Below are 26,194 nucleotides of genomic sequence, written 5' to 3'. Positions count from 1 at the left end.
TACTTTTACAGTGAGATAAATACACTTTTTCGCCCTTTGTGTGTACTCTTTTTGGGCATGTGTACTGGTTTTAGTACATGTGTTTATCAGTCACATTGGTGTGTCTGCCTACACGCTCACATTCTGTTTACATAGCTTAATAGTTGTGGGGATGGAGTGATTGAGGTGCTTCTTGCTTCCATCTCATTCTACACGTGTAAACAGCTGTGAGTATGAAATTTGTGTGACAGTTTAACTTTGTGTCTACACAGATCATGCACTTTGTACATTGACTCCATGGTCAAATGATTTCACAATCTTACCTTTATACCATTTTGTGCCAAAGAACTATGATTAACTGATGTTTGAGTGATTGTTGTATATTTGTGAAACTTATGTTTGTGAGGGTATGTGAAAGATATTTGTCTATGTTGGCTGGTCTTTGTGGCACATAGGCAAATGTGGCAGTTGTGATAGGTTCAGACAACATTCACCAGTGTCTGCCATCTTGCAACTCACAGAGAGATAAATATCGCCCACAATGAAGTGGTTGTGCTGTGTGTGCAGAAGTGTTTGCTGTTATTCCAAGTCACATCATTGCCACTCATACATATACCTTCATGCCCAGTGCTAACAGGCAACCAGGACATAAGCTTAGCTCACATTGTGTCCAAATGTCATGAATAGCTGTCAGTAACTGAAGACTTGTCTCTGACTTGTTGACAACTTGCCTCATGACCTTGTGTACCACACAGCATGCCACAGTCCCTGCCATTTCATATTAGTAAGTCCACTCACTGTCAGGTAAGCACAGTTTTTAGTGGTCTTATATGGCTGTTTCTGCAGATGGGTGTTTACAATGGACAGACAAACATCCCATCAGACCATGTACTATGCACACTCTTTCTTGCATGCAAATTCAGCACCCATGGAACTATGTTTTCCTGCAAGTGTGTGGATGTCTACTGACAGTTCTGGCTGACACTGGTGCCTGGTGTTTTGAGCACAAGTCAATAGTGGTATTTGTTGAAAAGTCAGACACCAATGCCCCGTGCCATGCATCCTGCTCGTAAAGTCAAAATCACTGTGTGGACGATTAGTTCATGTTGGTCTGTTTGTAATGTTGATGAAGGTGTTTGTTGTCCACTGCCTCAAGTGATTAGTAGGATTTTGAAATGCTCCTCCTCACAGCAGCCCAGCACAGTCCTCTGTGACTTTTGCTATCTGGCAGCAATGGTAAGTGTTCTGACAATGCTACAGATACTGGTGCATAGTGTTAAATGTGAATCAAAATTCCAGAAAAAACATTGTGCGGAAAACGTTCGTGGTGGATGTAGTATTGTTTAACATTACTCCAGCTCCCACCAGGCTCTGTCCTTCATACACTCTTCCCACACAGTAAAAATAGAACCACATGTCAGAAGTTTTTCCGTGAGGTGATTGGGAGTAGATTGAGATGTGTGACACTTGTGCCTGATGTCTGATTATTGTAAACATCCAAACAGGGACTTGAGTTAAAAACACCAGTCCACATTGTCAAACATCTTGTCAGTACATTGTTATTCACTGACAAGTAAGGAGAGTTTTTGTTAGGCCAGTTGGGCAGGGTGGGATGAGTTTGTGTATGACAAGACCTGATGTGAGTTGTAGCCATTGCAAATACACCTCCTTCTACCCAGACATGCTGACTCCTGTGTGCCTATATTTACCTCACAGTGTGGGTAAATGTACTGGCAGTGTGGCTGCCTGGTACTGGTGCATGGTTTTGGACATTAATGCAACTCACATCATGGACCTGTGCTCCAAACACCATGTAACAGTGTCAGCCATCTTGCTAGTATACTTCCCCTCACTCTGAGTGTGGCTTAGGCTAGGTGGAGTTAGCTAGTCTGTATGGGAGGAGTAGTCTTTTCAATGACTACACATTGCTTAAGGCCCTGTCCTATGTACACCTTTCAACCCACATCAAACAGACCAGCATGTACTATGTTTACCTAATTGTGAGACAAATTGTTATGTTATGTTATGTTATTAGACATTTATTTCGCGCACGGATACTCAAGAGTGTCCCGGCGCGGGGGTGAACCATAACAACGAGCAGTAAATTTAGGAGGGAAGGTTAAAAAGGAAAGTCTTCAGCTGTTTCTTAAATGAGGTAGTGTCTTGGATGTTACGCAGCTCCAGGGGCAGAGCATTCCAGGCCTCCGCAGCCTTAACAGAGAGGGAACTACCCCCTAACCGAACCCTGCGAAAGCGGGGGACGCTGATCAGGTGCAGAGTGGTAGAGCGGAGGTTTCTACGAGGCGTGTAGAAGGAAAAACGCCTCTGGAGGTAAACCGGGCCGAGACCATGTAAGGCTCTGTGGGCCAGCGTAAGGGCCTTAAACTGAATCCGGTGGACAACAGGCAACCAGTGCAGGTCTCGCAGATGTTGCTTCATGCTAGCGCAGCCAGGGATTTGCAACAAAACCCTGGCCGCTGCATTCTGTATTACTTGCAGTTTCTTTGACTGATAACCCGGGAGTCCAACGTACAAGCCGTTGGCGTAGTCAATACGGGACAGAATAAGTGCCCGAGTGACCATTTCCCTGGCAGATCAGGGTAGCAGAGGAAAAAATTTCCTGAGAGATTTTAAGATACCAAAGCATACCCCAGCCAGTCGCTTTATCTGAGCAGTAAATCTAAGGTTCTCCTCAAACCAGATCCCCGGGTTTTTAACAGGAACGCCGGATGACACAGGCTGGGGGTACTCTGGGGGCCACAGAGTCTCGTTAAAGAACGGCGGAAAAGGGCCATAGAGGAGAACCTCCGACTTACCCTCGTTGCACTTTAGTTGTGCCCGGGCCAACCAACCAAAGACCGCTGCCAGGCAGCGCTGAGCTGCTGAAGAAGATATTTCATCTTCCTTCCAGGTAAAGAGGAGCTGAGTGTCATCAGCATAAGCGATGACTTTTGCACCCAGCTCCTCTGCAAGAAAAATCAAAGGGGTAACATAAACATTAAACAGCAGGGGGCTCAAAGTCGAACCCTGCGGAACTCCAGTAGCCACTATCCTCTAGGTGGAAGAAAAAGGAGGCATCCAGACCTGCTGAGAACGGTCAGCCAGGGAGGATTCGAGCCACTTCCAAGCCTGACCAGACACGCCAATGTGAGAGAGCCTAGAAAGGAGTAGTTGGTGGGGTACCGAGTCGAAGGCAGCAGATAGGTCTAAAAAAATCAGGGCCGCTCTGCCGCCCCCATCCAAACACTCTCTTATGGCTTCTGATATTTCCACAAGAGCGGTCTCGGTGCTATAGGAGGCTCTAAAGCCAGATTGAGCAGGATGAAGCGCACCTGATGACTCAACAAAAGTGGATAGCTGCCTAAAAACTGCTTTCTCACATATCTTGGCCGCCGCCGGAAGAAGAGAGATAGGACGATAGCTGGCAGGTATATTAGGATCTGAGGAAGGCTTTTTCAGAAGTGGTATAAGTTTAGCCTCCTTCCAGGCCTTGGGAACAATGCCAGTCTGGAGTGATAGATTTAAAATACCATTGACCTCTGGATTGACTACCTCGGCAACCTCGGCAAGCAGCCGAGCAAAGCACAGATCAGAGGGAGATCTGGATTTGAGGGATGAGAGAATAGATAAAGAGTCCTTCAAAGTAATCGGCAGGAATGCTGTTAGTGAGGGAGCAGGCAGAGGGGGACCAGGTAGACTTGGGGTGTGGGCGACGTCCTGGCCAATACAGTCTGACCCTAAAGAATCCTGTATAGCTTGGATTTTGTTGATAAAAAAATCTGACAATTGCTCACACCATTCTGCCGAAACAGGCAGATCCATCTGCTCTGCACTAGGATTAAGGAAACTCTGTACGATGGAAAATATTTCCTTTGAGTTGTTTCTGGAGCTAGCAATACGCTCAGCGTAGAAAAGGCCCTTGACCTCCCTAATGGCTCCATAATACTCCCTCTGGGCCTTTCTAAGTGCAGCTTTCGCCAATGGGCAGTAATTTGACCTCCAACAACGTTCTAGTTTTTTACAGGAGTATTTAATGCTCTAAGGCTGCTGGAGTACCACGGTTTAGACGGTGTATTTCTAACACGCCTACCGGGGAGGGGGGAGTAACAAACTCCACCGCCTGGGCAATCCAGTTAGTAAAGTTCATTATAGCTCCCTCCAATGTCACATTGGCAGCAGGCCGGGAGTTGGACAGAACCCTGCCGAAGACAGAAGCGTCAATCCTCTGAGAGGGTCTGCTTTGAGGGGATTTTATGAAAATCATGGGTTTTGCAATGAACCAGGAAAACTGGATCAAGAAAGGATCTGACCAGGGCATTTGGAAGGGATGGATGCTGGGCAGAGGAAAATTAGAACATACCAGATCGAGGATATGCCCCCCAATATGCGTGGGGGAGTTAGTCCATTGGGTAAGTTGTGCCATTTTCAGGGAGTCCGATAGTTCAATTGTATCAGCCCCGGACGGGCAGTCAAAATGTATATTAAAATCCCTCAGTAATAAAAAGCTGGAGAAACGTAAGGCCCTAGAGACAATGATCTCATCAAGAGCTTTCAGGAACGCTCCAGAGGAGCCCGGGGGCCTATAGACAAGTGTCCCCCCGAGAGTGAAATGTGGGGTGAGGGAGATAGAAAAATCCAAGAATTCACCCCCTTCAATTCCTAAGGAGACTTCGTGGACCAGCGTCCAAGAGTCTCTGTATACCACTGCTAGGCCTCCCCCCTGCCCGCCTTCCTGTCTACCCTGGTAATTTTAAACCCTCTGGGGATAGCCACAATTGTCACAGACATATACCTGACACTGGTATCTGGTTTACTTGACTGCAAAACCCATCAAGGCTTTATGCTCCAGACACCATGCAGAAGTGTTAGACATCTTGACAGCACATTGCCACTCACTGTCTGGTAAGTAGAGTCCCATATATGCTATTTTGGCTATGTAGGAAGGTGTGTGGAGGCCAAAGCATGATGGTAGATTTGGCATTGGCAGATGCTTCTCCTTCCAACCAGTACAAGCAGCTCATCTGTGGCAATGGCTACCTGACAGTGAATGTAAGTGTACTAACAAGATGGCTGACACAGTTGCATGATGTTTTTTGCATAGGGCCTTGATGGAAGTTGGTTTCAAGATCAACACTATGCAGCTGTATCAGCCACCGTGTCAGTACACTTTTCCTCACTGTAATGTAAGCATATGCCATGGGAAGTTTGCATGGCTGGGTGGGTGGTTGAGTATTTTCAATGTCTACAAGTCACATGATGCCTTGGCCCACACACAGCTTCCCACCAATTAGCAAATGGCTACCTGTAACTCTGCTTCCCTGACAAGGAGTTTGAATGTACTTGCAAGTTGTCTGACAGTGATGACTGGTGCCTATGTGGCTACAAGCAGTGCGTAGTTGTACAGGCAGATGTCACCAGTGTCAGCCATTTTGTCAGTAGAGTTCTAATCATCATCAGATATGCATGGTTCTTGGTGGTCTGTTTTTGCAGTTTGTGAGTGGGATTGTTTGCCATGACTCCATCTCCCATGATGCGCTGTACTCCACACACCTTCCTACACGTACTAAATATCTTAACTGTGAGTCTACGTTCCTGACAGTGATTGGCAATGTGCTTCAGAGATGTCTGACACTGGTGATAGGAGTTTGATTTGTCCACTGCTCACCAACAGTGCCTTGAACTCAAAACATCAATCTGCAGGGCCAAACACCTTGCCAGTACATTATAACTGATTTTAATCGAAACTCATTTAAATATTGTCTTGTTGGTCTGTGTGTGAGGATGAGTGTTTGCACTCACTTCACCACCCATCACGCCCTGTCCAACTCACACCTTAACGGCCAGCACAGACCAGGATCTATGCTATTCATGATGCTGAATGGAAACTGTGCTATCAAGATGGCTGACCCTGGGTAGTTGTGTGAGGAGCACAAGGCCATGATAGGAGTTGTGGACAACTCTAACACCATGCACAGGTGTCAGCCATCATGCAAGTACACTTCCAATCATAGTCAGGACACCACTCTTCCAGGTGGCCTTGTTGGTCTATATGTGAAGGTGTGTGTGTGGGACAGAGCCTGATTGGTGATGTAGTCAGTGCAAACACTCCTCCTCCCACACTACCCAAACAGGTCAGCTGGGCCTACATCTACCTGACAGTGACTGGAAGATAATATAGAGTTGTCTGTGACTGTTGCATATAGTTTAACTTGACTACAACTCCCATCAGGCCTTGTGCTACAGACAGCATGCAGCAGTGCCAAACATGGTACTGGTACTTTCCCACTGACTGAGAGGCTGGCATAATCCCAGTATGTCTGTGGGGACTGTGCTTTCCTGTGAGTGAGTGGAAAAGTACCGGGCCAAGATATCTGACACTGGTGCTATTGTTTGGAGCAAATGACCTATCTGTGAGTTTTTGAGAAGTATGTACATGGTTATAGTTTGTTGCATTATCAATGTAATTTGAGGTATTTTTGTAGAAAGTATGACATACATCACAAGCTATTAGAATCTAGTACATTTTGTATTTGTAAACTGGCCTTAGTTTAACTGTCTCCTTTGAAATGCTGTCGCTAAAGGTGTGATTAAACTTTATTTGAATGTGGATTGTGTACTCACCAGACTCTTGAGATCCTCGGAATCCATAGACGTCCTCCGGGGGAAGGATATAATGCCCCTTTTCCTCCCAGGAGGTGAAGTGGACAGGTTGTGCAGGAGGGAAACCGCCGGCTTTGGAAAAGTTCCATGGCCATCAGCTTCTTGACCCTGCTTCACACATCATAGCACTCGGTCCAGATATATTCCATTGTGTGCAAGCAAGGTGCTTGAGTATTCATCTTGTTAACTATCCTATCCTACATCCTATTTCTATGTGCAAGGGGGCTGTTGGACTAGGTTACCAAATAACTGCTGCTCTACTCTGACAATCTCATCTAGAAGCACTTCCAACTCCTTATCAGTAAAACTTGGATGCTTCCTTTCGGACATGATGAGGGAGAGTGTGAAGGTGAGGGTGAGTGTGAAGGTTAGTGTGAATCAGTAAAAAGGTGCACATGTTTTTTAATGAAATGGTGTCTGTGCTGGACGTGTGAGTGTGTGAGGCAGAGACCAAGGAATGTCTGGTGCATGCTCCTTGTGAGTATTGGCATTAGTGGGAAATGATCATGGTCATGGTGTTAGCCCTTTATGTAGGTGCATTTGTGGGTGTGGTTTTAGTTATTATTATTTTTTTATGATTTGCCAATGCTTTATTTGGGTGTTTTTGACTCCCCCCATTGATATTTCATACACATTTCTGTAACCGATTCTCCTGCAACATCAACTAAATGCGTGTTGATACCAGTCTGACTCGTGACCGGCATGCAAATGTTGAATGTTTACAAACGAGTTGCTCGCATCGATGTGGTTTATGGAGCCTTTGTTCCGAATGATAGCGTTCCGTACAGTTCAGTTGTGTTTCACATGGGATGCATGGTACTACGTCGAATGGAGGGCTCGCAGTCAAGTCATACGGAAAGCATTACAAATCCGATTCGGGCAGGATGCTTTCCTTCCGACATCGGAATCGGGCCCTTAGTATTATACTTATAGCCAGAAGGGAAATCTGTAGTAAATGGTTATCGGAGATGCCTCCCATTGGGTATGAATGGTTGTTAACAGTGAATCAAAAGTGTAAGTTGGATAGGGAAAGACGTCAAAATCGCAAAAAAGAAAGGGCTTGTGGGTGGGGTATCTGAAATGGAGGGAGGCAACATCCAGTGACGAAGCTTGAGTAAGGAGTGGACCAACTTGATATTATAACCCTCAGAAGTGAATTCCGACTAAATGAAAACCACAATAGACTATTTTCATCTGTCAGAAAATAGGGCAATAAATGTAATAAATCAAATAATATAGCAGAACAAAGTGGAGGCATTAGATTGTTTATAAGCATGTTTAAGAAAACTTGCTGTTACCTGTTAATATGCTTAATCAGCAATGGAACTGGAAGAACAGCTAATACAAATGTGCCACTTATCTCTGTCACACAGACTGATATTCAGGGAACAATGAATGACACTTGATGCTACCCTCATACTTGGAAGATCACACGTACTGCTAAATGAACGGCCCAACAAATGGGGTGTGCCAATGCCAGCATGACCTTCAAGGAAGAACCAAGTGAACCTAGGATCATAAAAACAGAGATGTGATGCAATTTTATGGAAGCCCCCATAAAAGTTAAGTGAAGTGAATTAAAACTGACCCCGAGAACCAGCCAACGTGTTGATTATGTGGGGGTGAACAACATCCAAACACCACATGCGTAGCACTTGGGACAGTCTGCTGAAAAGGGCAGAGGAAGAAAAAACAATTTGTGAGGGTCTGCCTGGCAGAAGGTAGAAGAAGTTTCCCTGGATGATAAAGACCAATAACTTGACCATTGCATCTGGTCATATGGCAAAAAACATGGATCCGGAGGAGGAAGAAGACATATTGCTTACCTAATTTGTCAGCAGATTGTCAGAGCGCAACCGACCTCAACCCAAACACATAGCGCATATACTTGGGTCGGACATAACTGATCTCACTGAATGAGGATAACTGGTCATATTTCACTCATTAGGACAATCTATGTCATAAATACAATGAATGAGAAAGAAGGTACTTTTAAACGAATATTAAGTAAATGCACGGAACAAACCCATGCTTGGTATACAATATATCAACTAATTTTTAATGAGAAGTGAAACATATTTAGGCACATATAGAGTGTTAAAAAGTGCTCACAGGTGACAAACACACATTAAAAAAAAAAAGTAATTTGTGTGTATATAGCAGAGTAAGTTACTCCATATTGTGCCAGAAAAATATTTGTCATTATGTATTCAGTCTTATTCAGATTACAAATATTGTAAGGGAGCTTGTTCATGGAATAAAAGTTGATGGCTTCTGGACCTTAACAAGAAAAATGGTCATCATTAGGACTGGGGATTTTCTTTTTAAAAAGCTGGATGCATAAGCTAGGAAATATCATAAAAGAAAGAAGGAAACATGTAAAAGGTCCACACCTAGTTCCTGGCGATATGTACTATGGCAGGGAGCACTTACAACAAATGTGCCAGTGGTCCCAGGTTCTGATGGTGCTAGATGGTTCTGGAGGGTGCCTCCCTGATGTATCTCTAGAAAGCCTCTTCGTCTGATGTACCATTACACTGCCTTTTCCTTGTGTACATCCCTTAATAAACACCTTACCTATTTTGTAGGTTTCATAGAGTTGGCTGTATGCACTATTATCAGAAGTTCTAAATTTACACGAAAGTGCTCAAAATTCAATTAGTTAGTGTTCATTTGTTTTGTGTATTCTGTCTTTCCAGAATATGGTACAATACAGAATAATACATTTGTCGTAATTTGGCAGTACCTGAGTTAGCGTTTAGCTCAGCTACACAAACTTTTCTGTTAACTTGTCCTAAATGTACGGGGGCCATTTCATATTTGGTGGCTTCCATTATCTATGAACATGCGGCCTCGTGGTCAGCGTGCCCTTTCGTCCTTCCTCCATGCCAATGAACCTATACCCTGCCCAGCAACAGGCTATTTTTAGCGATGGTCAGTTTCGCTGTGGAAAATTAGTGCGTTTTGGTGAACATTATCTGCGCCATCTTGCCACTTCCCCTGATGCCACACTTTGTCGTACGCGCCCGCCATTTTAAGATGTCCCGATCAGAACAAACCCTTTTGCATGCCGCTGGCCCCTGACATAGCCCTTTGCCTTCACTAAGCCTGCACGCTGACCACCCCCTGCTTGCACCTGCCTTGAGTCATAAACCCCTCTTCGGCGCTGCTCTGCCCCCGGCCCTCATCCTGTTCCCAGCGCGACACCTCCCTGCTTTCCTTTCATGATCTCCGGCCCTTAGATGCAAACCCCCTTTTTCCCCGTGAGCCCGTTTTGTCCTCCCCGTTCCCAAGCCGACACCCAGCTCTGTCGATACCATCCTTGCCCCTCCCCGTACAATAGAAAGCTTCCCCCATCAAAGAACCCCCGGGTTGATCAAAGCCCCCCCCCACCCCATGAGATCCGATCAGACTCCCCACATTCCGTGAATCGGCGGATTATCCAGCTGCGCGATGCTCATCACCTGTTGTGACTAGGGTGGGGACTTTAACTGTAAATGTGTGTGGGAACGGGCCCAAAGGGGAGTTCCGAGAATGTCTTTTCCGCACATCAAAGCTTTAAACATGTATGTGTAATCTGCAATAAAGTCATAAATGTGGATATAAGAGGCCAGGCCTCCGGGATGCAGTTAGAGCACCTCAGAACGATACCTTCTGTCCGTTTCGTTGTGTTCTCCTCCGGAGAGAATAAAAAACCTTGTTTCCTGCTTTCCAGTCTCCAGCGCCTGCCTCTTCATTGATTTAAATAACTAGAGGGTCACAGAGGCAATACCGCCGGGCAAATATCGATTGTCCCCGACCCGATTGAAACTGTTTTTACAATTGGCGTCCCAAGCGTGGGGCCCATCAGCGACTCGTGGATCCAGTGGGAGAGGTCCCGACGACAGAGTGAACGACTGCAACGATCGGGAGAGCTCTTGCCCAATAGACCCTCGTCTGGCAGCCGATCATCCGAACTTCACTAGTTCCGAACAGACCTCTCTCGAGTGATCTACGGTCCTGACTGGGAACCATCAGGAGTGCCGTGAGAAAGACGAGAAAAAAAGAGGACGATCGGGCGCTGGATTCGGAAGACAGGAAACTGTCCACATGGTCCGGGTAAGGTCGTGTTGCCACGACAAGTTGCGAAAGAATTTGTTTTGATTGCTTGATTGTTCAAAATACTAGTATTGCCTTGTTTATTTTTATTTAGAGATTCACTGTCTGCAAACGGAGAAGCAACAGGCTCTCTCTCCCTTTGCAAGCAGTGGAGGATAAGTAGGGTAGCAGCCGTGCTTGTTCTTTTTCTCCCCCACTCAATAATTGCTTGAAACTGAACTGTTGTTCACAAACTATTGTTTCCTGGAGATTCTCTGTCTGCAAGCAGGGAAGAGACCATCCTTTTTGCAGATAGTGAAAAGGGTAGGTAACGCAGATCTTTGCGGTCCTACTCATTCTCCCCATTGTTATTTTGTTGGTCTTTTGGTTTTTTTGGATCCATGAGGTATTCACTACCTGCAAACAGTGTAGAATAGAAATATTCTGTCTAGTCTTTGCACCTAGTGATAAGATAGGCAGTGCTGACTTTTTAGTCCCTCGTTACGAGCCGTCATGTCTGTCTTCTCCCCATTGATAAATAGCCTGTTTAGCCCGGACCGGGTGTTAGAGGTGGACCATATGGCTCCACTAGAAGGCACCCCTAATAAGGACATGTTCATAAACTATGGGTTAGTCACCATAGCTTATAATAAATTATGGCACAGGTATACCGAAGATAGCCAAGACAAACAGTGGCCACTGGCAGGATCCTTTGACCTTGATAAAATAGAAACGTTAGAAATAGCCCTTCGAAATAATAAGACGACGCCAATTATGCTCGACAGTCTCGGTATGTGGTGCAGAGAGGCTACGAGACGACAGAGAAAAGACGAGGATAAACCAAGTAGGGAAATATACCGACAGGACAACCCCAGGACACCGCTACCCACAACTTATCCCCCGACACTATACAAAGGACGACCAGACTTAGGGTCAGACCAATGCGCTTTTTGTAGGTATGTCGGACACTGGAAAGCCCAATGCCTGACTCTACTGAGCGTGAGTAAAGGCAAAGGGCCGACAAGAACGACAGACCGACAGTACGAGAAAAGGCGCGAGACAGAGAAGAACCCGACTTACATAGACAGACCAGACAGAACTACCACGTTTGATTATGCCCGATGGCACAGATTTCGCCAGGAAAATCTCAGCGGCATGATCAAGTTCTCCTAGGTCGGCCAATGTCAAGACGGGAACCCAGCCTCGTTTAAAATTCACAGACGGAAAGAGATAATTATGACCAATAACTGTTTTTATATTTGTCTTGGGTCTTTGTATGTCGTACTTGTACTGTCCCCCGTCTGAGTTCGTGTATATGTAATGTACAAATCTGCGTCACCCCTCTACACGTGTTTCCGTGTTACTCGACCCCTGTTAGCAGAAACTTAGCATAAAAGCAACCTGGAAAGAAAGAAATGATAAAACAAAATCCGTAGAACATTAATAAACTTGAACTTTTAATTTAACACAACAAACAAGGAATAATAACGATAAACTGTAGAAAATGGAAGTCAAACAGAACATTCGCCCCCCCCCCATTCTGGAACCTTCCAAAGTAGGGCAGGGTTACGGCTACGCCCAACCAACGGCAACCCATATAAGGCGAGCCCCGCCGCCAACTCTTGGTCAGGAAATCTTAACGTATGGGGGAGCCGGAGGAGAGGCAGGAGCCCGCAGCCTGGGCATTTGCAGGTAGTCCCGCCACATGTCTCCTTGGCCGGCCGCAACGGGCCTGGAAAGACTAAGGTAGTCCCGCCACATGTCAAGAGGAGAGCGAGGCGCCTCTTCCTTTTCTCTTCCGTCACAGCCGCAGCAGTCCTGGACGGCGGGATGTCCTGCACGTACCTCCACAACAATTTGTCCAAGTTGGGCTGGGAGGGAGAGGCGACGCGGACGAGCCTCCCCCACCTCCACCGGTAGGAGGTTTCCCAGCCCCCAGCCCGGCGCCGAACACCCCCAGTCAGGCGATGGTGCCCATACTTCCACAGCACCGGACACACCATGGTGGCACCCCAGTACTTGCGCAGCACCGAACACACAATGGTGGCACCCCAGTATTTGCGCAGCACCGAACGTACAATGGTGGCACTTGGGGAACACCGGATGTGGAGAGGCCTTCATGCGGGGCGATGAAAAGGAGCGGCATGGAGTGCACTGGGAGAAGGAGACGATGTGAACGAGTCTCCCTCGCCCCCCAGGTGGGGGCATCACAGCTGCACCCCAGCTGAACGTCCCGCTCTCACAAAACAGGGACCTCTTCCTTTCACTCCGAAGGGTCTCTTTCATTCTTGCAAACTCGACGAGAGTGGCCCCTGTAGGGCCTCAAAATGGCGTCTGGATCCGCTGGAAGGCGGGCCCCGGCCACTAGAGTAACTTTGGCCAGCCATACAACTCGAACATTTGTCCCATGGAGCACGAGCCCCCATCTCCGACAGCATCTCCGCAGCCTTGAAGATCATACAAAGGTCCCCGGCGGAGCCTTCGGCCTTTGCAGGTTTCCGGTAAGGGACGGCTGCTTCGATCGCCAACGAAACAAACATGACATTGCCACACCTTCTGTTAGCGTGAATTCTAGAACTGCCGAAAAGGACTCTGGTCCAAACTGCCAGTAATGGAAACATTTCCCCCTGATGCTGCTTCCGGACTGTGCCGGCCCCGCCCAAAATGGCGCCGGTATCAATCGGAACTTACGAACACCTCGTGGTGTTCCTTCGCACTAATATAAACTTGATGTTCTGAGATTTTTGTGATCCTTTGTACACTTGGCTAGAAAAGACAAGGAGAGCTCACTCGACGAACAGTATGAAAAGATCCCCGTTACAAATGTTGATTACGAATATACAATGTATTATATTTTTATAACTAATGTAAACCTCATTTACGATGCATACGTACGGTATGCATATAGGAAATCTGATTACAACTGTTATGATTATGTTTCTAAATTATGAAAATATATGCCCCCGAACCCCCAGCCAATTAATAGACGTTTTAGTCTCTTACAAATGAATGAGTAAAACTTTCCGATGTTTTTACTGTTGCAAACGACACCCCCCCACTGTACGCACTTTAGCCATTGCCACGACCGACCAAATACGACCACACCCTCCTAATCCATATGCTGAAATGAATTTGCAAAATAAAGTCTTTGAAACTATGGACGGGTATTGCATGCTTTATTTTAAAACAATATGGGATGGGTAGGAAAGTTCTTTTTCTGTGCACCCTACTCTGCTCTCTCTTTAAGGTTAAAGGAAGATGGTTGCCCAGCCCTGGAGGACGGATCGGATCGACAACACGACACTCCGACTTAAAAGTACGCGACTGACTCATGAACTCTCGCGTAGAGGAAGACCGTGACTTCCAAGGATGGGTAAAACGGATGGTGTAAATGAGGGACTGTAAAAGGAGGGTGAAATGAAATAATGTAAATATTGTAAAGTACAACGTTCCGAAGTAGCAGGGACCCAAGAACCGAAGAACTTTAGAACGCCACAGCGTTGAAAGAGGTTTAAGGATCCCGATAGTGAGATATATCCTTTGACTAGATACCTCGCACTAGGCACCTCTGGTTTCCTTCTTATGTTTCCCCGCACACGCCCTACATGAACACACTACCGCCCCCCGACTCCGAAAACTATATCCCCGGGGACCCTGCCCCAAGGAGGAAAGACGAGTAAGAGGTAAGTAAAAGACTTATGAATCCATGTATTTGAATGCGCGCGAATGCTGTCTCCCCCACCCCCCCCCTTTTTTCCTCCCTCTGCAGGTTACATCAGAGATTACGGCCAAGGTGTGGCGAAGATCTGAGACCTAGCCATGTCTAAATACACGAAACGGACTAGCGCCGCAGGGTGGTGTCTAAGCACGCCTGCAAACTACTCACGTATCGAACAAACCCGAAAAATTAGCACAACCTGATAAAAAGTGATCACCCTTAAACCAGACCGGACGAATGAACCCACGTTATGTATGATGCGAAACTGTGAGGGAATGTGTGTGTGTGTGACTGAGGCGTTGACCCAACTGGTCAAAGGACCGAGAATGCGAGAAAGTGCGACAAAATGGTACCTCCTTTTTCTTCTTTCCTTTTCTCAAAGCACGTCCCCTCTACCCTGCCTAATGCTCAAACTGCATGATTACAAGATTCTACCGTGGACTCGTGAATACCCTTTACTGTGTAATGCACTAAATAGCCTTTCTTGAATGCACTGCCGCCCTCTCCGTTGCACGTGTACTATTTAGCCTGCCGTTGCACTCTCTCTCTCTCTCTCTCTCTCTCTCTCTCTCTCTCTCTCTCCCTCTCTCTCTCTCTCTCTCTCTCTCTCTCTCTCTCTCTCTCTCTCTCTCTCTATTTTTGCACTACCACTCTTCCGAGTGGTTAGCCCCGAAATTGGCAGATTGCCACCCCTAGCACACCACCTAATTGGCTTCAAATACCGTCAGTATTTGCACAAACGCTTGTCTTTAATACAATCACCCTGAGGCCGCGTCATTACCTCTCCTTTTCCGATAGAAGTCAATGAACCCAGGTTGGGCCGTAAGGGAAAGGACAGGTAAGACGACAGAGGTTCCCTAATCTGGCCCGAAATGAGGGAACTACATGTCAACGGCTCCTATAGTATAAAACAAGGACCTCAGAATACGCGACCCTCCCCTCCCCGAAACGCCGCAATACCCAAACCAGAAAAACGATCACCCCCGTTACCTCCCCTGTCTATGTCCCTGGTTGTTTCCCATGAAACCCCTGTCCTTCCTAGTTAAGTAACCGGGCTGTAAAAGGTTACGTAGGACCCAGAATGATGTTTTACAAGGTTAACAGACTAGACCAAGGTAAAGAAATCGTCAAAATGAACCCCGCAGTAGTTGAAAAACAGGATGCACCGATAGAAAGGAAATGTTTAGCCATGTTCGTCTCTCAGCAAAATACCTGTGTAGTACCATGTTGACGACTCACTGTACCCTTTTGTAAATGTGAAACTCTAGAGAACGGCATACCTTTGCCAGATTTGTCTCCCGAAGGTGGGTTACCATCAGATGAACTGTCATGCCTGTAATAAATGATTATGAAGGAAAGTCATAGTAAATCCAGCAGGTCCGCCACCGGTCATTCATATGCCAGTTGTGAACGTTAAAAATAACGGACATTTTCATTCTTTGCCTGGAGCTGGGAGAGAAATAGACTTTTTTGATTATCTTCATCCGCAAATTTTTCTAAAAGACTGTCTTTTCAAACTTGTTTAAGGGTACTGCCGTTGGAGGAGAGAAGGACCGGATGTGGGAGCACGAGGCCTGACTGCAGACTAAGGGACACCTGCGACATTAGCCAAGGCGAGACCACGACTGAAAAGAGCTGCAGGACGAGGCACTGTTTTCGACGGCATGAAAAGAAAGGGTCGACCTGATGCCCCTGCTCGACGTCCAGTGCCTGTCGACAAGTCCCCGCTCTCTGAATTCCGTCACACGCCCGCCTATCTGAAGTCTCTCGTTCCCCTGGTTTGTTCCTAATTTGGCCTTGCTCCATCCCCCTTTTTTTCCTCTGACCTACCCTATGGACTGTTTTGAACGCTCTTCTCCCATCGTAACTTTCTGACAATCACCTCAAAGGACACAGGGCGAAAAGGACCTTTCCGACCAGAAACGCGAGGAAAGGGGTCGTGCCCTGCAACGCAGAACTTAGAACAGAGCTGGACTTGTAGCTCCACCGCCGGTGCTCAACAGCGCCAACGAAAGACCACAAAGAACAATGAGAACTCGTAAACTTCGAACATTTGACATCCTCAATCACCGTTTTTTGCCTCATTTCTCTCCCAGCCGCCATTGTATTGATCCTGCTCCAAACCGAATCTGAAACATGTATTAACCTGCCAGTTCACGTTATGATATGTACTTGCTGCTCGCCGTTTTTTGTATTTCATTCCTATGACTTTCCTGCTGAACAAATTTATCAAAGTTTATCAAATAGGTGCACCTCCTAAAAGCTAGAAACCTCAAAATGTATTGTTTACAACTCTTTTTCTAGGGTTCCTACCGGTCTTCTTTCTCATGCCCACCACAATAGACCCGAGTAGAAAATGAACCAGCAAGATGTCTTGACTATGTTAAAGGGAGGACTGTGGAAAATTAGTGCGTTTTGGTGAACATTATCTGCGCCATCTTGCCACTTCCCCTGATGCCACACTTTGTCGTACGCGCCCGCCATTTTAAGATGTCCCGATCAGAACAAACCCTTTTGCATGCCGCTGGCCCCTGACATAGCCCTTTGCCTTCACTAAGCCTGCACGCTGACCACCCCCTGCTTGCACCTGCCTTGAGTCATAAACCCCTCTTCGGCGCTGCTCTGCCCCCGGCCCTCATCCTGTTCCCAGCGCGACACCTCCCTGCTTTCCTTTCATGATCTCCGGCCCTTAGATGCAAACCCCCTTTTTCCCCGTGAGCCCGTTTTGTCCTCCCCGTTCCCAAGCCGACACCCAGCTCTGTCGATACCATCCTTGCCCCTCCCCGTACAATAGAAAGCTTCCCCCATCAAAGAACCCCCGGGTTGATCAAAGCCCCCCCCCACCCCATGAGATCCGATCAGACTCCCCACATTCCGTGAATCGGCAGATTATCCAGCTGCGCGATGCTCATCACCTGTTGTGACTAGGGTGGGGACTTTAACTGTAAATGTGTGTGGGAACGGGCCCAAAGGGGAGTTCCGAGAATGTCTTTTCCGCACATCAAAGCTTTAAACATGTATGTGTAATCTGCAATAAAGTCATAAATGTGGATATAAGAGGCCAGGCCTCCGGGATGCAGTTAGAGCACCTCAGAACGATACCTTCTGTCCGTTTCGTTGTGTTCTCCTCCGGAGAGAATAAAAAACCTTGTTTCCTGCTTTCCAGTCTCCAGCGCCTGCCTCTTCATTGATTTAAATAACTAGAGGGTCACAGAGGCAATACCGCCGGGCAAATATCGATTGTCCCCGACCCGATTGAAACTGTTTTTACATCGCGCATGCGTACATATGATCTTTGGACTCACTCCTTAGGAATGTTCCCCCAACTGACCAGTGGTATTAAGCCCCTCCCACATGCTGGCTGTGCTCCAAAAATGTCCTTATATGTACTTAAAACTGTTCAAATGTATACCGCCTACCTTTTTATTGCTGTTAAACTGTATAAAAGAGGTCACACACCGATGTTCGGTGTGATACTTCTTGCATTGCCGAAGGGTGCTGTAGGAATGTACCACCACCCCATGGGGTCTTAATAAACTTGTCTTTTGCATTTTCAGTTTCCGTGCCAACTTCTATTCTATGGTGTTAGAAGGTTTTTGCAGAGTATGTAGGCCTGACAGAACCCGATACCTCACATTGACGACATTCCTATTGGATGTCAGATTCAGAGATACTGCAAGTCAGCTCACAATGTTGACCCTCTGGAAACCCCTACAGAAAAAGGGCTGATCATAATGCTTCAATTAACTAAGAAGCAAAACAATGGTGCTGGCCCACCTAGGCTATCAAGGGGTAGTCAAAGGGGCATCCTTCCTTTATAAAAAGTCTGATTTCCAGGGATGGAAGTAATTGTAGGCAATACCACAGCTAGTCGCCATCCATGCCAAACAACCAGGAAGAGAGACAACCTCCACCACCACGTTCTCACAGAAGAGGAGGGTATAACACAGTGGTCAGCCATTTACACAGATGTTTGACCAGTCCCCAGTGGACAACAAATAATGGTCATGATAGGCCATTACACAAGGCACCCACTATTTGAGTACATGGCATCCTTATTATTTGATCATGTGAAACCGAAGTTAGAAATTATAATGGCAGCCTATGAGTTACCTATTTCAGTCAAAACTGACAATGGGTCCCATTTCAAGACCACAACTTCCACACAGACGTAGAACAACTGTGGATCCACTATCATAAAAAAAGCCCTTTGCTGGTCCATGCGAACATTGAAAAAGTTTCTTCGAATTTGCATGGAACAGAATCTAAGTTCTAGGTAAGTTATTCATAATTTCTTGAGAATCTTCAGGAAGGCTTACTATTGCACAACATTAAGTGCCCCCGTCTATCTCATGCTTGAGCAAGCAGTCAGATACTCATTTCCATCAGCCCCAGAATGGGAGCCTTCTACCGTTGACAGACTAGTCTCTAGAAATCACTGTTTCAGGAATAGCAACTTGGCCAGCATGTGAAGTCAAGTCAAGAAGACCGGCCTGCAGACACGCAAACTAGTGGTGATGAAGGAATGCCGCCCTAGAAGTAAAGTAGAAAAACCTTCAGATTATATTCCATGGAGTGTAATGGTCAAAAAGAGGGCCATAATAACGTCATCCCACAGCATTGAAAAAGACTCATGAAATGTTAAAATATGTTGGAGGATTCAAACTAACCAGAGAGATATTGCCAAAGGTGATGATTATGGAGAGTCAAGAGATGAGGAGGAGACAGGAGATGAACAACCAGTCTCAGTGACTCTCAGTCCTGGTACATAATCATGATCATTAGTTGGTGGTGATGACCAGTGCTTATTTTGTGCTGGTGTTTGCTTGTCCCTGCACCAACACTTGTTTTCAAACAACTGTACATTTTTATGGGAGTCAACTACACGTTGGCTCTGTGTGTCTAGTTTTTCAGCAGTGCACATCAGTAGAGCATGTAATTGTTTAATATGCTTAGAAATGATAAAAAAAAAACACTTTAGGTCATCTCCACAGTATGGGGGAGTTTGAATGGTTCAAAATATCACACTTATTTGAGTGTGAGTGTTAGTAGGTAATGCTGGTATTGGCAATCGGTAGCAGTGACAGGAGCTGCATGTGATGTCAGCTACAGTGGGCTCCTGTGAAATACTTTGGGTTCTGGCACCTTAATACTTTAAACACCAAGCATTGCCCAACACTGCCAAGAATGTCCATCAACTAAGGGACTTGAGCCCCCTCACCACAGAAGCCACAGGCAGAATTATGAAGAATATCCCCTCAAGAGCCCTCATTGACCGCTGACTACACCACAACTTGAGTGGAACACTGATTAGTGCCACCAGGACCTACTTCACAACATGCATGACCAACATGGCCAACTGGAAGAGGAAGAACTGCCCAGAACTCAACATGTACAAAACTGAAATCTGATCTTTGGGAAAAAAAGCAGCTCTCCGTGGGACTCTTCCTGTTGGCCGCGGAACTGGGACTGATGCCCACCCCCACAGACCATGCCAGACAGGGCCATATCTAGGGCAGTGCAGCAGGTGCCACTGCACCGGGTGCTGACTTCGAGTGGGGGTGCCCTGTTTGCAAGTATAATATATTATTGTTTTAAAAGCATTTGCGAACACGTTCCTTGCCAACAGCAATTTTCAGGCAACAATAAAAATGTCAATTTAACTCTGGAGATTAAGGTTCTTGCTGGAGAAAGATAAGAGTTTTATCTAGTGGAAGTTTTGACTCATCACAAGGTAGCGCAGAGGGTTAATATGCCTGCTGAAAACAGTGTGTACAATGCAGATCACAAAGTGCATATAATATAAATAAGCCAGTGAGTTCCTGCTTTGTCAGAGAGGTACTTTTGTTACTTGCAGTTTATAAGTAAAAATCCTAACATAGAACAGTGAGCTATTAACTGTCATCAAAAAGCTGCATGCAAACTGCAAGGTATAGATTAGAACTTTATGAATTTTTCCTGTCTTTCATTATCCTAATGTTGCAAAAAGGGTTGAACCTCCAGCAATGATGTTACTTTTTAAATTTTATATTTGTGTTTCTCCAGACCAAACACTCCTATTAAACTATACTGCCTACCAGTATGGATGACATGTGACTCCTACACCTTGTAGTCCTCTGTCTTATCTAACATTTCCTATAAAATGATTTACACACATATGATTGATTTTCTCTGTGTAATGTGTGTGTGATATAAAATGCTCTGACACCCTACACTGGTATGATTGGTGCTATATAACTAATTAAATGCATTTGAGATAGTGGTTATGGAGACTTGAGGGGCACTGTTAAAGGGTGATAGTGAGGGAATCCGTGGCAGAGGTGGCGATTGGGGGGCACCAACAACCATTGTCGCAGTGAGCGCCACCAGCACTAATGCCCGCCCTGACACCACAAACCTCGGGATCATCCTGAATGACAAACTCATTAAATCCTTACAGGTTACCCAGAATTCTTTTCTTAGGTTTTTGTTGACCGTCCCTCAAGTACTGCCACACATATTTGCCACACTGAACTAGGTTTACCTTATCTGGAGGACATTATGAAAGTGCAGCCGGTAATACATTGGCAGCGGATCTGGACCACGGAGGAAACATTGCTTAGTCAGCAAATTATGATGGATAGCTGTTGGTTAGACGGTGCCATGCACATTAAGTGGCTAAATTATATAACACATTTCACACACAGTCTTGGCCACCCTGAAAATTATTCCGACCCAAATTCCATGTGCACTGTTGCCAATAAAGATCTTAAAAACAACTGTTTCCGTCTGCTCGAAGCAAACAGAAACTGTTCTATTCTGACTAAACCTACTGTCCAGGCGCATTATCTCACCTTGACGTCAACCAGTATTCAGCCTTATTTGAGGATTGTTACAGGAGACTACGACAGCTTCTTGCTAGTGTCCTGTAGATTACATATGATTCATAGATTAATCAGTTTGCCTGAGGTAAATGATTGGTCCAGATCTATGAGTAACTGCCCGTGTGATGATATATCCCTACAGTCAACATTGCACATATTCTTTTTTTGTAAATTTTATATTGGACAGCGAAAGAGATGGATTCTCCCAATTCTAAGGTCCCTTGGCCATAGACAATGTAGGCCAGCATTATTAAACCTACAATTGCTAAATAACAAGCTTGTTACTATTTCTATTTTACAGTTCTTAAAAAAATGTTTTTAAAGGAAATCCATATTGTTATGAAATCATTTCATGGGCGAACAAGTAATTATATGATTTTATGTGATTACAATGGTATTTATGATTGTATAATTTCCTCATTTGTGAGTTACTAATATTCTGGGATGAAATGTAATGCATACACCTATCTGTTTTTATGTGCTTTTATGATTATTTTAAAGTAATATAATAAAGCTTGATTTGATTTGATTTGATTTGACAAACTCACTATGTCTAAACAGGTGCATACCATGATTCTTACTGCTTCCTCATACTCCAAATTCTCTGCAAGATCTTCAAATGGCTCCCCACGGACATGAGACACACTGTCATTCAGGCTCTTATAACTAGCAGAGTGGGCTACGGCAAAGCACTGTACACCAGCATGTCCAACCAGCCAACCCAAAGAATCCAGACCACCACTCATCCTAGATGCGCTCCGAAAGGCTGACATCATGCTCTACCTCATAGAACTACACTGGTAACCCACCCAGAAAGAATGTCAATTAAAGCTGCTTTTCCATACCTACTGTGGTATTGGGTTTCGTCAGATCTACATACTCTGTGCAAAAACTCTCGAACACCATAGAATAGAAGTTGGCACGGAAACTGGAAAATGCAAAAGACAAGTTTATTAAGACCCCATGGGGTGGTGGTACATTCCTACAGCACCCTTCGGCAATGCAAGAAGTATCACACCGAACATCGGTGTGCGACCTCTTTTATACAATTTTAACAGTAATAAAAAGGTAGGCGGCATACTCTTTTCACAGTTTAGGTACATATAGGCATTTTTGGAACACAGCCAACATGTGGGAGGAGTTTTAGTACCACTCGTCAGTTTGGAGAACATTCCTAGGAGGTGACCGCTCATTAATCCAAATGTTCGAGTACGCATGCGTAGGCTTGACCAGTGCTAAAAATAGCCTGTTGCTGGGCAAGGTAAATGGTCATTGGCATGGAGGAAGGACGAAAGGGCACGCTGACCACGAGGCAGCATGTTCATACAAAATGGAAGCGCCAGGGAATACAAAATGGCCCCCGCTCATTTGGTCAAGTTAACGATGAAAAGCTTGTGTGGCTGAGCTAAATGCTAATTCAGTTGCTGCCAAATTACGACAGACGGACCTTTTAGCTTTTAGCTGAAGCTACCTCATAATGGAAGTAATCAGGATACTCGTCATCAATATTAATCATCATTATCTTCATCACTTCTGTATTAACCATTTGCTCATTTTTGGCAATAGCTCGTTTGGATGGGATACAGGCCGTAATACATACAGAGCATAGGGTAGGACCACATTGAATACATAGACAAAAGAAAAAGAGTATTCCAATAATCATACATAAGATAGTCAGTAATTTCCAACCCCAGGTACTAAGCAAAGTCCAGAACCAATTTGAAAATGTCCATGTACCATTTTCGGGGTGAATTTCAGCAGCAATTTTGTGCAATTTGGAAATGGCATCATACACAGAAGGCGAATTATCAGGAACATAAACACAACAACTACTTCCGATAATGCGGCATGCACCCCCACGATCAGCCAATACTACATCCAGAACCATTCGGTTCTGGAGCGTTACAATTCTCGTAATCTGGAGCTCCTCACTTAAGTTCCCTAGGGCAGAGGCAGTTTCATTGGCAACAGCTTCCAATACATGTGTTAGCCATCGTATTTTCCTACTGTTTAAGGCAGCACCAACAAAGGAGAACAAGCCTAAATTAAAATCTACATATTGTTGCAAGGAGGTGTCAGTTTGGTCCACATCTTCAATCTCTATTGTTCTCTTAACCCTATTTAATATGAAATCATGATACAATACAAAATCATTATGATGCATAGGCGGAGCAATACATTCAGGGGGTAGTACAAAAGATATATAGCAAGTTCCTAACCATCCAAGGGGAAGACAATGATATCCTTTATTACCACAGATAAAATAAGTATTTCGTGAGGCTACAAACGCAATACCACTCGGTGTGTCAAATGTGAGGGTAGTGTTACATTCACTTTTCCCCACCGGAATTATTCCCTTATTTCTTACGCAAAGGTCAGCTTTAGTGTCAATAACTGTAATCACATGTAAACTAGACATATTTATAAGTCTTTGATTGGTAAAAACACGAGGTGTAGATACATTGTCCGGTCGATACTCTTCCCATTCAAATTTTGTTCCTTCTGCCTGTGGATAACCATCTCTATCATTGTAACAGACTTTATTCAATCGAAAGAGTAGTCCACCTTTTGTTGGCCATCTTAGGGTAAAAAGAAGAGTGTACCAAGCATTACAAGAACCATTATGTGAGAACGGAAGAGGAATAAGCGGAGTTCCTCCTCTCTTTTGATTTCCAGGCAACATTCCACATACCCAACAGTTTGAAGTATTCGTCATGTTGTAGGTATGATGTAGAATTTGTATGAAATTATTATTCAAGTAAGTCTGTCTATGTCTCTCTTCATGATAAGGCAGAGTAAAATGGAAATGTTCAGATGGAATTGGAGTGGTAGGCAGTAAATATTCTCGTGCAGGAAGCAATCGTTCTATAGTCCAAGCTATTACTGCTATTACCACTATAGTTGTAACAAAAAGAACTGCACCCAAAATCCTTCTGTTTCTCAGTGTTGTAGGTGTCATAGTACAAAGAACAGATTTTTAAAAACCAAACTAAAAAGAAAAATTTGAGTGCTGAGAACCGAGGCTGCCGCTGGTTTCTTCTCCAAGATTCAAGACGGGTGTCGCTACACTAGCCAGAACTGATCCCCCCCCTTGATATTCCCGGCTTCCATTTTCACAAACCTCCGAACGGTTACTCAACCAGTCTCGTACCCCAAAAAAATTATTTTCTTGACCGTAGATTATATTTCGCTTTACCACAAGCAGTGTGGTCCGGGAAGGCTCCCTCCGACTCACGAGGTGTAACAGCTGGGCTTTTCTCTGCATCCAAGATGTCTCAATAATCAGACAGCACCGCAGGGTTCACCAGGTCCGGGGAAACACGACGGCAGTGAGTTGAATGTATCCACCGCTTTTTGTTCGTGACTCGCACAGCCGTCCGAGTTGCCAGCAACACCTGTTCAGGGCCACGCCACCTCGGCTCCAAACTGCTGGTTCTCTCGAACGCGCGGACCATCACATGGTCCCCAGGACGAAGATCGTGAGCCTCTCCAATGGAATTGTCGGGGAGCGCTTCTTGAACCTGTTGATGAATAGAAAGTAAATCATTTGTTAATTGTGCCAAATAATCGTTCATCATTATACAAGGCACATCATGTATCAAACGAGGCTTTGGAACTCCCCAAATATTCATGGGCCTTCCAAACACCACTTCATAGGGTGTGAGGCCAGATCGGGAATGTGGCACTGATCTAATAGACAGTACTGCCAAAGGCAAAGCGTCCGGCCATTTCAAAGATGTGGATGCCACGATCTTTGCTAGCTTCAACTTCAAAGTTGCATTGTATCTTTCCACTAGACATGCTGACTGCGGGTGGAATACAGCGTGAAATTTCTGCTTAATCCCCAATCCTTTCAGGACATACTCCACTACTTTCCCAACGCAATGAGGACCATTATAATTCCACAAAAATTTACAAACACCATAGCGTGGGAAGTACTCTTTGAGTAACACCTTAGCTGTTGTCAATGCCGTATTATCCTTCGTGGGGTAGGCCTCAATCCATTTACTGAAAGCACACACCACCACTAGGACATACTTGAGGTTATTACAACGCTCAAGCTGAATATAATCCATTTGAAGCACTTCGAATGGTGCAGTAGGTGGAACAAACCCTCCTTTAGGAGTATAAGTCCCTTTAGCAGGATTGTACTGTAGGCATATCAGACAGGTCTACACTACACGTTTGGCCGTGCTGGCAATCTCAGGATGCTCCCAAACTCGTGTAAGCAATTTAGTAATTGCGAGAGCTCCAACATGTGCCAGCCCATGTGTCATTTGAACCATTGCTTGTAAATAAGCGGCAGGCAATTTCCATCTCTCCATATCTTTGCTACGCCAGCAACCCTCATCATCCAACACTCCCTCTGTTGCCCAGGTTGCAAGTTCTGCTTCAGATGCTGATTTTTGTATGTCTAATATTTCCTCTCTAGCATCATGCCATCGCTCAGCTTGTGATCTCACCACATACATAGGAGAGGTGTTTTGTAACATGGCAGTCTCTCTCGCTATGCGATCTGCAAAAGCGTTTCCTTGTCCTATTTTGTCAGTCACCTTCTTATGTGCACTGCATTTGATTATCGCTACTTTCTTTGGACATAGTAGTGCATTCAGGAGGTCACGTACCAGCTCTCCATGCATGATGTGTACTCCATGCGAGGTCAGAAACCCTTGTTCCTTCCAGAGTAGGCCAAAATCATGCACTACTCCAAAAGCGTAACGGCTATCAATGTAGATATTCACACATAATCCAGCACTTAACTCGCATGCTTTCGTTAAGGCTATCAATTCAGCTGCTTGGGCCGATTTTTGCGGTATTCGTGCTGTTCCTACCACTGTCTTAGGTGTCGTGATCGCATAGGCTGCAGAAGTCGTACCATCTGGCAACTTTAAACACG

Source organism: Lissotriton helveticus, chromosome 1_1, assembly GCF_964261635.1.
Source record: "Lissotriton helveticus chromosome 1_1, aLisHel1.1, whole genome shotgun sequence".
Taxonomy (NCBI): domain Eukaryota; kingdom Metazoa; phylum Chordata; class Amphibia; order Caudata; family Salamandridae; genus Lissotriton; species Lissotriton helveticus.
The sequence above is the reverse complement of the archived record's forward strand: the minus strand, read 5'-3'. Positions refer to the sequence as shown.